General features: G+C 42.5%; 1 pseudogene; it reads right to left on the bottom strand.

The window, feature by feature from the left end:
* The window catches only part of LOC118586999, a 42898-nt pseudogene that overhangs the window by 12599 nt on the left and 16860 nt on the right, over window positions 1–13439 (bottom strand).

Here is a 13439-nt window from a genome sequence, read left to right as displayed (position 1 = left end):
GACGGGAATTTCCTTTGTAACTGGAAATACAGTAATCATTGTGTCATTTTTTTTCTATGAAATTTCAGTTACCTATATGTCACATTTGTTATAAAATTATTAAGTAGTAATTACAGAAATAACAAAATTCTCAAGTTTTAATTGTGTTCTATTCCAAGTAGTGTGAAGAGGTCTTTGACTATCTCTTTTCTGTCTTGGATGTGAATCACTATCTGTCTAATGTATCCAGACTATATACACTACCTGACCCTTAGTAATTTGGGACCCATCTTGGTTATTTATAGCATGAATCTTAACAAGTCTTACTAATAAAAACAAACCTAGTGCCAGGTATTGGGGTGAGTACTGGAAGATCAGAGAAGCAGAAGAAGCCACAGCCACCTCACATTGCCAATTCCTCAGCTGATCCTGTTTCCTCAGACTGGAAGCCTTATCCAGAATGAATCTCAGCTGAATTGCTTCTTGAAAGCCTGAATGCTTAACCAGCCTACTTCCTGGTTTTCACACTTCATATACCTTTCTGCTTTCTACCCTCACTTCCTGGTATTAAAGGCTCACTTCTTGGGATTAAAGGCATGTGTCACCATGCCTGGCTGTTTCCAATGTGGCCTTGATCTCACAGAGATCCAGACAGATATCTGCCTCTAGAATGGTAGGATTAAAGGCATGAGTGCCACATTTTCTAGCCTCTGTATCTTGTAGCTGTTCTGTTCTCTGACTCCAGATAAGTTTATTAGGGTGCACAATATTTTGGGGGAACATAATACCACCACAGTTATTAGCCAAGCTGTCTTGGTTTTTCAGTGTTTCAGTTCAAGAAACCTGTGTTTTACTTAATAATGGCCTCAACGTGAAAGAATATTGATGCTGGGGATTTGAAATATTAGGGAGAGACCATAAAGCATGTTTCAGAAAGTATCATCTGTTATCATCACAAAATGAGGGTAAGGGGATAGAGAAAGGCATATTGGCATAGCTATTATAACTATGAGTTTATTTCAGTAAGTACGTGTCATAAAAAATAAACATAGAATTATGTAGTTCACTGTAATGCCAGATATCCACTGGGGGTCCTGCAATGACCTGGAGGAGCAGGTGCAGGTAGGAGAGCATTGATGTGAAAAGGTACAGTGGAGGGTTATTGGAGTGAGAAGAGCTGGGCTAGGAATTGGCTCCTAATTGGAAGGGATTATTTGTAGGTTGAGAAAGGTCTGGGGGTGAAGAACACAGAGGTAATTTTGACATTCTCATCCTGAAGGACAGGTGTGCTAAGAGCAGGGTAGAGTTCACTGAAGAATACCAAGGTGGGATTCAAGGCTAGACCTTAGAAGGAGCTTGACGTCTAGACTTGGTGATCCTAAATAAGTGTGTTGCTGGAGTCAGGGGGATTGGAAGAGGGCCAAGGAGAAATCCTGAGGAAGGGTAATTCAGGGTTATCTTGAGGCAGATTAGGGGCCAGCCTCTGTTTATCTATCAGCATCTCCAGATCTTTAGGACTTGGTTAGACATTTACCCCAGAAAGTCACTCCCCTTTCTTCAGGGCACTCATCCAGGGCTGAACAAATTGCTCCTGTTCTTGTCTTCCATAACTCATTACATGTCCATGCTTATGACATAGTGCCCATTTATATCATCACTAGGACAGGTTCTCTGTTCTCTTCTCTGTGTGGGATCCATAGCTATTTTTCTTACAATTCCCACAGTCCAGCCCAAGGCTGGAACTTCACAATCTCAATAAACTGTTGTCAGACACAAATATTCAAACAAGATGAAGATATCCAAGTGCTTTTCCCTTGCTTAGAAATCAGAACAGTAAGCAGTCTTCTACCTAAGGATCCAGCAGCCCACTGGGAACTGTGTGACCACAACAGTGTACAGTACTAATTACAACATTCAGTGCATGTGTGTGGGAATCCAGAAACATCATGTTTAGGAAAGATAACTCCTGGTTTGCACTCATCCCCAGAGCTTTTTCTTGAGCCCAGCTGTGTAGAAGTGATGAGCAGTATGACCACTTGATAAAATTATTTCTATCTGGTAAGTGTGGGTGGGCATATGGGTGTATGAGTGTGTACAAAACCAGGGCAGGTGGGCAGGAGCTGTTGGGAAGTCAAATTACAGAGGCTTCTGGAATGAAAGCATGGTGAGATAAACTCCCTAGGGACCTCATCAAGTTTGGGGTCAGAGAGCATGAACAAGGGAAGAAATATCCATTTGCTGTATATCCAGGATGCTACCTGACTTTCATGCTCAACGTGATATCTACCCACAAACACAGATTCATGGGTGCAAACCTTACACAAATGAGCCCTGAGGCCTGTGGTCTTCTGGAGCAGCAGCTTAGCTGTCTGCAGCCACTGGGCTTGACATAGAACAAGCTCAAAAGTTTATTTAGCAAGGGATGTTATCTTCTAAGAATCTTTGATGCTTCTAGGAGGGATGGTGGTGGAGATGAAGAGGGGGATTCGGTTTCTCCTCTTAGTTCTATTACAAACTGTGTTGGGAAAAACATTTGACTTCCCTGAGCCTTTGTCTAATTGTCCTTATACTAGAGGCTTCACATTAATAGATTGGTAGGGTTCCTTAGGGTACAATTATAAAATGCCACCCTCTCAATTTTATAAACATTGATACATGCCAAATTTAAACTCATTTGGAGAAACTGAACTTTCTGGGGACCATTTCCTGGCCAGACAATCAAGACCAGTCTAGCTACTTTCAATCCTAGTTTTCTCCTATTCATACAGCCCTGTTTGTGTGGCTGAGTCTTTGCTATTTTTATCTCCTGGCCTTTGGTGATTCCCATTTTTCTTGATCTGACTTTCAACAGTGCTGATAGGCAGTGTGAACATCCAAGACCTGTCATAGAATGCACAGAGAGTAGAAGAGAAATGAAAATTTGCTTCGTCTGTAGCAGTGCACTTTCATGGGGCTATAGCTTCTCTGCAGTTGCCCAGAAACCCAGCCAGGATTACTATCCAACTGCCTTCCCACAGTGCCTGCAATAATACTACATCACAGTGTCAGGCCTAGAGGGGTTCTCTTGTAGATGTAAGAATCCTGGATTGCTATCTTCATGTTTGCTCAGCCAATGGGGACAGCCCTGGAAGGTACCACACTCTGCTCTATGTGCTATCAACAGAGGTGACATGTTATTTTTCAGCAACAGAGGGGTGGCCAACAGTTTTCATGGAGCTTACCGCACTGAAATCCCTCCTGGACATGTAGGACAGTCTGCTCACTATAGCTCTTGAAGCAAGCTCTTGATTTTCCTTGAGTTTCTTTCCAGACTTTCAATTGCTGTTACTCTAACAATTCAGCTTACACTATCTGTGCTTAGGGAAGTCAGCAGGGACTTAGCAAATAATGGGAGTCCATGGGTTTTATTCAACAGCCTCAATTCAGTCAACAAATACGAATTACATGCCTACTGTGTGCCAGCCCATTTACCAGAAGCCATAATTATAAAAACAAATAAGCCTTCAAATCTGGAACTCTAAGATTCTATGTCCACTAGGAGAAAGAGTCCAAACCAGAAAATTGTCACCAAAGCTAGAGTTGCTGTTGCAATGCAAACAGGTAATGACCACCTTTACTTCCCTGGGAAACGGATGTTTGGTATCCAGGGAGATTTTGAAAGCAGGAGCTGGGTAAGGTGACTAAGGGATTGCCCCCCAGGAGACACGCACAAGTGTGAAGGGACACTGTGCAGGAGATGGGGAATGGATCTTAGGAGCTTCAGTATAGGCTTCTCCACCTTGTTCCTTTGAGACACAATCTCTCACTGAGCCTAGGCCTATTTTTGTGAGCAAGCCCCAGCAACCTTCCCTTCGTCCTCCACGCCAAGTGTTGTTTACAGGTGTCCATGATTACACCTAGCTTTGACTTGACTACTGGGGATCTGAACTCAGGACCTCATGCTTGCACACTGAGCCATCTCCTCAGGCTCCCACAAAATGATGGTAAAGAAAAGTAAAACCACGAGATTGCTGAGGCTGCCTGTTCCATGTGGTGGAATTGTGCCCAGACCACCTTGGATCCTGTGGGATGCCTGGGGCACAGACCACTCTCCAATCCATGGTTTACGAGATAAAGACAAGCTGTTAAACAATTCCCAGGTGTTTTATATCACACTGGTCTGGTTTGACTGTGGTTTGCTCCCACTAAAAGTCCTGTTACAAGGTAATGGTTTCTTCATTCAACCTTCATGCTAGACCGGCAAGGGAGATATTATTACACCCATTTTCCTATGTGCCTCACTCTGTTTTGTGCTGCTATAATGGAATCCCTAGTGATAGATAATATAAAAGCAAAAACAAAAAAAAAATGGCTGACGATTCTGGTAGCTGGAGGATCTCAGCATGTAGTGCTTAGTGTGGGGACTTTAAGAGGTGACCCTGTCATGGGGACTCCACCCCTCTGAATAGCTCAATGCTCCCTCCTTGCATTGGGCCATATCTGGTGGGAGACAGGCCAGAAGATCAGGAGCTCAAGAACATTCTCAGCTGCATAGGAAGTTCAAAGCCAGTCTGGGCTACATAAAACTCTACCTCAATACAACAGCAACAGGACAAAACAAAGGAAAACAAAATATGGGTTGTTACAAAAGATGAACCTGAATGCACCTGCTCTCATTTTACTTCTCATAGAAATGCTCCTTCTGCATGTGGCCAATTTGCTTTCTACTTCTCTTTGTATCTCTCTACTATGTTGTGATGCATCTTAGGGGCCTCACCAGAAAGCACCATGCTATTTTGACTCTCCAGACACCAGGATCATCAGCCAAGTAAGTCTCTTTCCTTTATGCATTAGCATGAAACAGACTGAGGCACATAAAATGGGTGTAATAATATCTTCCTTGAAGGGCTAACATCCAGGTTAAATGCAGAAATCTGGGAGCCTTCTGTTTCCTCTCATGTTGAAAATCCTACTGCCTGTTAAAACGGAGCCTTGCAAATAGAGTGTATGGATTCTGACCAACCCAACCAGCAGCTCTTTGGAGGTCCTCCTTGTGAACACTGAAGATGGAGAAGCAGAGGAGAGGAGAATGCTCTTTCTTTTGCACCCAAATAGTCACATGTGTGCAAAATCAATAACCTGTGACCAGAGACCAGAGTACAAGTGGCACGGGAGGCAGAACTGTAGTCATGGGGCTTCAGTCAGATAATCTACCCCAGGTGAAAGTGTGTGCTGCTGAATGGGCCAATGGCTAATTAGGAGAGAAGGGCTGTGGGGGTTATCTGTTGAGTATTGTTGTAAGCATGGTATATTATCAAGTGTTGAATGTCCTAACAAAACTACAGTAGAAATAACTGAATCTAACAATAGTATCAATGGTTGCTCAGCTTACACAAAGGGCTGTGTGGAATGCAATTTTTTCTGTTACTTATTTTATTTGTGTTTTATAGTTTATGCCTCACAAACCCCACAGGTCAGTACTATGGACCCCATTACATGGATGAACCATAAAATGATCGAGTTAAAAAGCAGGGTTTCCAACTAGAGGCTAGAGTTTGGGGAACTCCCCAGAGCTCAGGCCTTACTTGAGGGCTATTTGGGCTGTGTCTTCCTTCTCCTAGGGAGAATTAGTGCCCTGGATTCTTTCCTAGCTGCAAAGGGGTAGGACAGGGACTGTGGGACCTTGTATAATCAGGGTTGTGCACAGCAGACCAGAGCTGTGGAGGGAAGATAATCCCACACAGCTGTGGGGTGAAGACTCGTTATAATGAAGCTTCCTTCTCCTGTGATGCTGTGGTGGGAAGCAGTGCTCTGCTAACCCCTCCAATGAGAGCATGCTGATAACTACATATTACAGCTGGAATCACAGGCAGTAATTACCAGATAGGAATTTAGCCTGAAAGGTGAGATGGGAGCGGCTGGCGTTGGCGAGCTTTGGTCTCCTCGCCCACAGCTAATGTCTGTAGACACAGGAGAGTGCGACCCTGGGACCTGGAGGAGGGGATGAATTTTGGAATGCTAGGTGCCCTATGCCCCTAACTGTAGAAAAATCATAAACAATTCTACCCAGTACCCAAACTGATACATTCAAATGCTTTGACAAAATGACGAAAGCAGGATATTAGGGGGAAAAATAGATCAATTTCTCTGCTATCTCATTAGTACAAAGTATGCTGACAAGCTGTAGCCCCAGTGCCTGGATTGACCTCAGCAGAGCCTCAAGAGAAGACAGCAATCCCACCCTAGATACCTGGTGGGCTTTTACATTTTCATCTTAACTTGCTTTCATTTCTTGATTTGGCTCCTTTTTGCCTGAACTTCACGGTTTGGTTTCACAGCTACTGCTATTTTGGATTTGTGAAGTCATTTCTATTCTTAAGTGAGGAAGTGTGGTCAGACAGTGCGAGCCCACAATCAGGTGCTCTAGCATCTCCCTGCCACAGGCAGCAAAGATCCACCCAGTCTGTCTGCTCTGCTTTCCAGGAGGCAACAGGACTGGGTGGGGCTGGTGCTCTGTGTGAGACCCAGAACAGAGATAAAAGCTATCTCCATTATGCATCTGATACAATATAGTGTATTGCAAATCACTGGTCTCCTTGCATTACCTATAGGTTGGTCTTAGCTGGAAATGATCAGGAATTTCCTTCTGTGCCCTGAAGACCATGCTCAACTACTGTCACCATCATCACATCCAGTGGATCCCAGGTCTGAATGCACCAAGGCACCTGGCTAGCCTACTCCTCTCCCCTTCTCTTTCCTCTTCCACCTATGATCGGGAAAATGCTTTTCTGTTCTAAAAATGCATGGGCATAGAAGATGAATGAAGACTGAGAGCTAAATTCACTATTACTATTCTCCTCGAACTTGTTTGTTTCCCATGGAAACTAAATAATGGATCTAAACTCTTGCTATTATTTTAAGGAGTTGCTGGTGCATCATAGAAATCTTCGAAAACATTTTCCTTAGATTCATGATTCCACTTCAAATGCAATCATTTTCTCCCCTCCCTTATTTGTTTGGTTTTATTCTGTTTTTTCAAAGTCTTTGCAAGGGCAAAGATCCTGGACTGGCTGTGACTTGCAGCAATAGCTGCTCTGGAGCTGGACTATTACCGGTGATGCTAGAAGATAAGCCCATGTCCCCCTGTCCCATTCCTGACCATGGGTGGTTTGGCCCTCTGCTAACACATAGTACTTCCCTTAATTTCCTCCCATGAGTACTAAGAAGAGGCTCAGCCAAGGCTGCAGAGGGATCAGAAGGTAGAGTTAAATCAGTCAGCCTATGACATGATCCTTCTAGTAGACCATGAAACTGAGAATTGATATTCCAAAGGAAAGGGAAAAAATTAAATTCATTAAAGGTCCATTACATAATTGCTTAATCACATAATTTTGCTTTTGGAAGGGAACATTTTATTGATCATTTATTCCAACCTCATCTTATTACTGATGAAGAGACTGATATCAGAAAGGAGTCCAACTGCTCCCTAGCTCAAGGTCATCTGGGTGGGTAGAGATGGGACCAAACCTGGATTCACATATTCCTATAGAAGGCTCTTGCCTGTCTGTCTCACTACTCAAGACTTCCACACAACCTAGGGAGATTTAATCAGCATATTTGGTTATTTTGCTTATGCATATATTAGGGAAATGTTATGCAAAGACTAATCAAGTGAAACAGGTTGCAGTGGATTCTGTTGACTCACATATTGAGATGACGTAGTTCCAGTTTCTGGAGCTCAGAGGAAGAGACCACCAGGCTATATCCATAGCTTCACTTCCCTCTTTCAAGATGGATTCCTGGCCAGGAGCTCCCACTTCAAAGCATCAGAAGACCTTTCTGAAAAGTGACCCTCAGCACTGAATACAAATTTCTGTGCAGTATCTTACTGTTAATCGGGGCTTTGTAGTTGTGATTATTGATGGAGAAGGTTGTAGAGAGGAGTGCAAGATCTGAATGAAATCATGGTGTGTTTCTGGATGAAGGCGGGGTGTGTTTCTGGAGGGAGGTGGATGTACTTCTCTTGCTAGTCTGGAGGAAATCCCCTGCGCAGAACTCATTCTACTTTCTTAATCTAACCTGGAAAGAACCCTAGTATCTAGGGTATTTTCTGATACAATCTAATGATTGCTAGGGTTTGTCCGCTAAGTTTAGGTTTGGAAAATTAACAACAGCATAGAGTGTTGGTTAAATAAAAAGTGATTAGGACTGACATCATTACAGAGGGAATGGACTGATTTTTGCAAGAGTGGGTGTGGCTGATCCTTAGCCTAACTGTCTGTTTTTCACGCTCTCTTCTCCTTCCATCTTCTATAAGAGATGATGTATTATAAAGGCTCTTATTATATGCAGACGATATTAGACTTCTCAGCCTATAAAACTCCAAGAAGTAAATATACATTCTTTCTGCATTACCAAGAATGCGCTATTCTCTTGTAGATAGGAAACTGGCACCAGGAGGTAGGGCTATTTCTACCACAAAGAGCTGCAACTGTGTAAGCATCTTTGGGATTGGGTAATGAGCAGCAGCTGGAAGAGTTTGGAGGTTCAGCTTTGAAAAGGTCTAGATTGCCATAAAATAAGCATTAAGGGTGATTCTGGGGAAGTAAAGCATGTAAGGAAAGTTTGTCACTTCCTAGAGGTAACTTAAGTAGCTATGAGTAGGTGGATGTTAGGAATGTGGACTATAAAAGTCATTCTGGTGAGGTCATGGATAGAAATATGGAGCAAGGTATTAGAAGGTAGAGCAAAGGTCGGTCCTTATGGGAAGACAGCAAAGAACTTGGCTGGGTTGTGCCTTTGTCCATTGGCTTTAAGGAAGGATGGCTTGAAGAACTTGGTTATCTAATAGAGAAATTTTCTAGAAAAGTGTATATGGAGCTGTGGCTACTTTTAACCACATGCGGTAAGATGTGAGAGGAAAGAAATGGCTCAAATAAGGAATCTATAATTAAAGGAGAAACAGAATAGAAAAATTTGGAAAATTTATAGCCTGGCCATATGAAAATGAAAAGATGCTTGGAGGTATGGCCCAAGGGTGTGGCCAAGGACTTTTTATTAAGATTAATACAAATGCTAAAAATGATCATCAGCACAATGGGAAATAGCCCCAAAGACAGCTGGTAGATCTTCCAGGCTATTGTTCCTATCACAAATCCAAAGCTCTCAAAGGACTGCATAGTTTCAAAGGATGGGCCCAGGGCTATATTCCTGTGTTTAATGACCAGAGCTGTGTTGGATCTTTGGTCTCTGAATTCAGCCCAGCATTCCTGAGCTGTCACAATCATGGCTCCATATGGGTTCAGATACATCTCTAGAGGGAACACGTCATAACACTGGGTGGCATTTATGTATGCCATCTCTGAAGATGTACAGATGTCAAGACGCACAAAGCCACAGTAGCCTTCACCTAGATCTCAAATAATGTATCAGACAGATAAAATAAATTTGCTTCAGGCATGTAGCCTCTTCAGGGAGCTTATGAGGACAATGCACAACAGCACTATGGAAGTAACACAACACAGATAGCAACTTCAGCCTGGAACAGCTGTAAGTACCAAGAGTGTTGAAGTGTGGGCTCGGTCCACTGGCCTGAGACTTTGATGACCAGAATCTTCTACTCAAAGGCACCCAGAGTTTAGGATAAGCTGCCAAAGGAGATGGCTTTCCGACTTTAAGACTCAAGAAAGGGGAGGCAGAAATATTAAAGGAGTGTTGACAGGAGAGGATAATGCAGTACCTGTGACATAATAAAGGAAGGGGCTATGGGATGAGGATGAGAACCAATGAGAGCCATTCAGAGGGCACAGGGGAGGGTCCTGGGGATAAGGATGTATTAGAATGAAGTCTTATGACACACATATGTGAACATGGCATTATGAAATCCATTACTTTGTATGCTAACTTAAAAAAATTTAAAAGAAATTGATCTTGTCCTAAACTTTTTAACTCTCACTTTATTACTTCACTGTGGTCTTTCATATTCTATATTACTATTTCTCCATACTGTTGTCTCTGTACCTATATTCATAATGACTTTTCACCTATGCAACTTTGATGTTAGAGGAAAAACTGCAATAGGAGCAGATGGGCTGCTTAGCAGAAAGTGTCATAGCCAAACGCTTTTGTAAACCAGAAGTTTAATGAATACACAGGGCATACTTTTCTAAAGCCTTGTACATGCCTTTTATACCCCCTTTAACTGGCAAAATTTTAACATATTCACTAATGAGACTCAAAAACATAATCAAAATTAACAGATGAACAAATAAAGAAAATGGGGTATATACACAGTAGAATTTCATTTACCCACAAAGAAGGATGAAATTAGGTTGTTTACAGAAAACAGGTGCACATGCCCTAAGTCAGCCTTACAACGAAAATAATAACTTAGTTTCCCTCATATGGGGAAGCCAGAGGGAAAAGGACATGAGGTTAAAAATGAGGGCTACAAGGGATATGGCAAAGGAAGAGGCAAGGAGGAGGAACACAAAAGAGTACCAAGGGATGGATATGATGAAACTACATTAGATGCATGTATAAAATGTCATAATGACACTTAAGTTACATTTGATATGCAATAATAAATGAGAAACACAGAAGACTCCCTCTTATTTTCCCTTTTGGGCTTTCAAATGACTTGGGGAAAGTCACCCCTTTCTTCTTGCCTATTTTTCCTCTTTGGAGAGCAGGTGTCTGGCTTATGCCAAACCTGTCACTGGGTTTTGAAAATGTGTAACTTGTTTGCATGTCATGGGCTCTCAGCTAGAGAGAAATTTGCCTCAGAATGGATTGTGTCTGGTGTCTCACTCATTTTTAATTTTGATGAGACTAGGGACTTGGGAGTTTTCATTTGATGGAGGAACAAGTAAAGACCTTTGTTGCTATAGGGATGCAGGGGGTATACTTTGCATTTGCGGAAGGACATGAATCAGGGCCGTGGGTTAGACTACTGCACACAACTATGGTTTGAACGTGTCTTCCAAAATACATTGGAAACATATTCTCTATGCAACAAGTGGGATGGGTCAACTCTAAAAAGAGGTGATTCAATCATAAATAAGATGACCATCTTAAATAAGGTTAAAAACCATTGTTCCAGAAGCAGGTTAGTTATCAGAAGCATGGGCTTGCCAGAAGGGTAAACTCTGCTACTTCTTTTTATTTCTTTGTCTTTATTTACTCATTACTTGTGGCACAAGGGTTTATTCCTATTGCCTTGTGCATGCTGGGTAAGCACCCTACCTCTGAGCCATGCCCCAGTCCTTTCTTGCCACAGAAGGAAAGCCCCTTCTGCCACTGGATGGCACAGCATCCACTGGATGGCACAGCATGGGTGCCCTCATCAGATTCCAGCACTTTGGCATTGGACTTTTTATCCCCCAGTCTGGAAAATACACTTATTTTCTTTATCTTACTCAGTCTGTGCTAGCCTGTTATAGTGACATAAAACAGAATAAAACAATCAGGTTTCAGCAGGAACATGGAGCTACCAAACCTACCATGAAAAAGATCTAGTTCTGGTTTTTGCATCTTGGGACCGACAGGAGATATAACAGACAAGAGCAGCCACAAGATGCTTGGGCATCTTCAAAGTCATGGGAATAATGATGTGATTCATGCCAAGAGGTGAGCTCTGAAGTGTTCTTCCTTATTCTCTGTTTCTTGTCTGGCTTTCACATTGGAAGCAGCACGTGGGTTGGCCTGCAGGGGTGGTCAGCATGAGTCAAAGGCCAATTTCAATTTCTAGCCCGCAGGACAGGAGGCTTTCCCAGGGAGAAAGGTAAAATTTGACCTCATTTGTTCCCAGTGTGGTCCACAGGTCAGTAGTCCAGTTTTGACACCTGTCTGGTCCTGAGTGGCTGGAAGTGGGTAAACTTTTCTCCTGAATACCAAGTTACACGACATGGCCAGGCTCTGACCTGCAGAACAGTAGAAGAGAGGCAGCAAAGGATGGTTCTGAGGAGTTGTGTGGCTTATGGACAGCTGAAGTGAGCATCTTTGACCAGGTGACCCTGATAGTAGTTCTCAGCCTCTGGATAGGGCCTGGTGCTAGAATGAGGGCAAGAGGAGAGATGGGAGGAAGCTAGAAATCAAGATCCTGTCTAACTGTCATTAGAACTTATCTATGAATCAGCAGCTCTTCCCCACAGGTGTTGCATGGGTAAGTGAAAACTGGATAACAGAAAGGATCTTGGGACAGCTTCACTTGAGCCAGAAGCTTTTTTGAGGTGACTGTAATGGGGTTGTAGGCCTCACCTAGAGGAAGTGACAATGAAATAGTTATATCCTTATTTTTAGGATCAGGCACTGTAGTAAGGAGCACAAATAGGTAGGTTCTGGACCACATTTGACTACCAGAGACTCACTGATTGGATTCTGAGAAGTCGACTTTAAGGTGGTTTATGTACACTTCTTCACTTGCCCCCAATGCCTTGTTTTCAGATTTAACTCTAGTCTTTGTCTAAGTCCTGCTGTCACTGGGGCGTGCTGACTCTTGTGATGTTTGTGAATCCACCCTAAGAAGCTGAGACTTGGAGAACACTTGCAGAGGCTGCAGGTGCAAATGTGGTTAAGTGCCAGAGGCAGAGCTCAAAGCCTTGTCTAGCAGGCTTCAAAGCATTTAATTCCTCCCCACACACATGAGATGCAGTCCCAAGGAATTCATGGTTCAACCCAGTCCCAACTTCCTTATGTCTCTGTCTTCTACATATACCGCACACTCTCCTGCCTGCCCCCATCTCTCTCTCTCTCTCTCTCTCTCTCTCTCTCTCTCTCTCTCCATTGTTATCCTGGGATCTGGAGATAGGTATAGCATATTCCTACTTATTCTCCTCTAAGAAACAAAGGGAGGTTTTTCCCTGATTAGTGATGTTGGCCTTTTCACATATCCACCTTCTTTGGAGAAAAAGCTGATTCCTTTGCCCAGTTTTAATTATTTAATTTTATGTTTGTATATGTGTTTTTTTTTTTTTCTGTTGAATTGTTAAGCACCTCTTTAAGAGTCATCAAAACCCATTGAATGTGTGTTGCTAGGGCTGGAGAGGGAGATATTGCACACTAAGGGTTGTTTTTAATAAGTATAAAGTTTCAGTTCTGTTAGATGAGTAAGTTTAAATATTGGCTGTACAATAGCATGCCTGTCCTCAACATTGAATTGTATACTTAAAAGTTGTTAAGAAGCTAAATCTCAAGTGAAGTGTTCTTATGATTTAAAAACAACAAATACATAGGGAGAAGAAGATAAGGGCAATAGGATGATGGAGTTGATGTGATATTTTTTTTGCCAGCATTTTTGAAGAAGGCAGCAAACCCCAGATATTTTTCATAGGTTTGTGTGTGTGTGTGTGTGTGTGTGTGTGTGTGTGTGTGTGTGTGTGTATAGAATCTACGGTCTTTATCCCTCCCAATTTGCACTCCCATTTTTTGAAAACTTAACATCAAACAAGCCTTGATATTGAACATTCACCTTAGAAGAAACA

The sequence above is a fragment of the Onychomys torridus genome, chromosome 7 (genome assembly GCF_903995425.1).
Source record: "Onychomys torridus chromosome 7, mOncTor1.1, whole genome shotgun sequence".
NCBI lineage: Eukaryota > Metazoa > Chordata > Mammalia > Rodentia > Cricetidae > Onychomys > Onychomys torridus.
The sequence above is the reverse complement of the archived record's forward strand: the minus strand, read 5'-3'. Positions and strand labels throughout refer to the sequence as shown.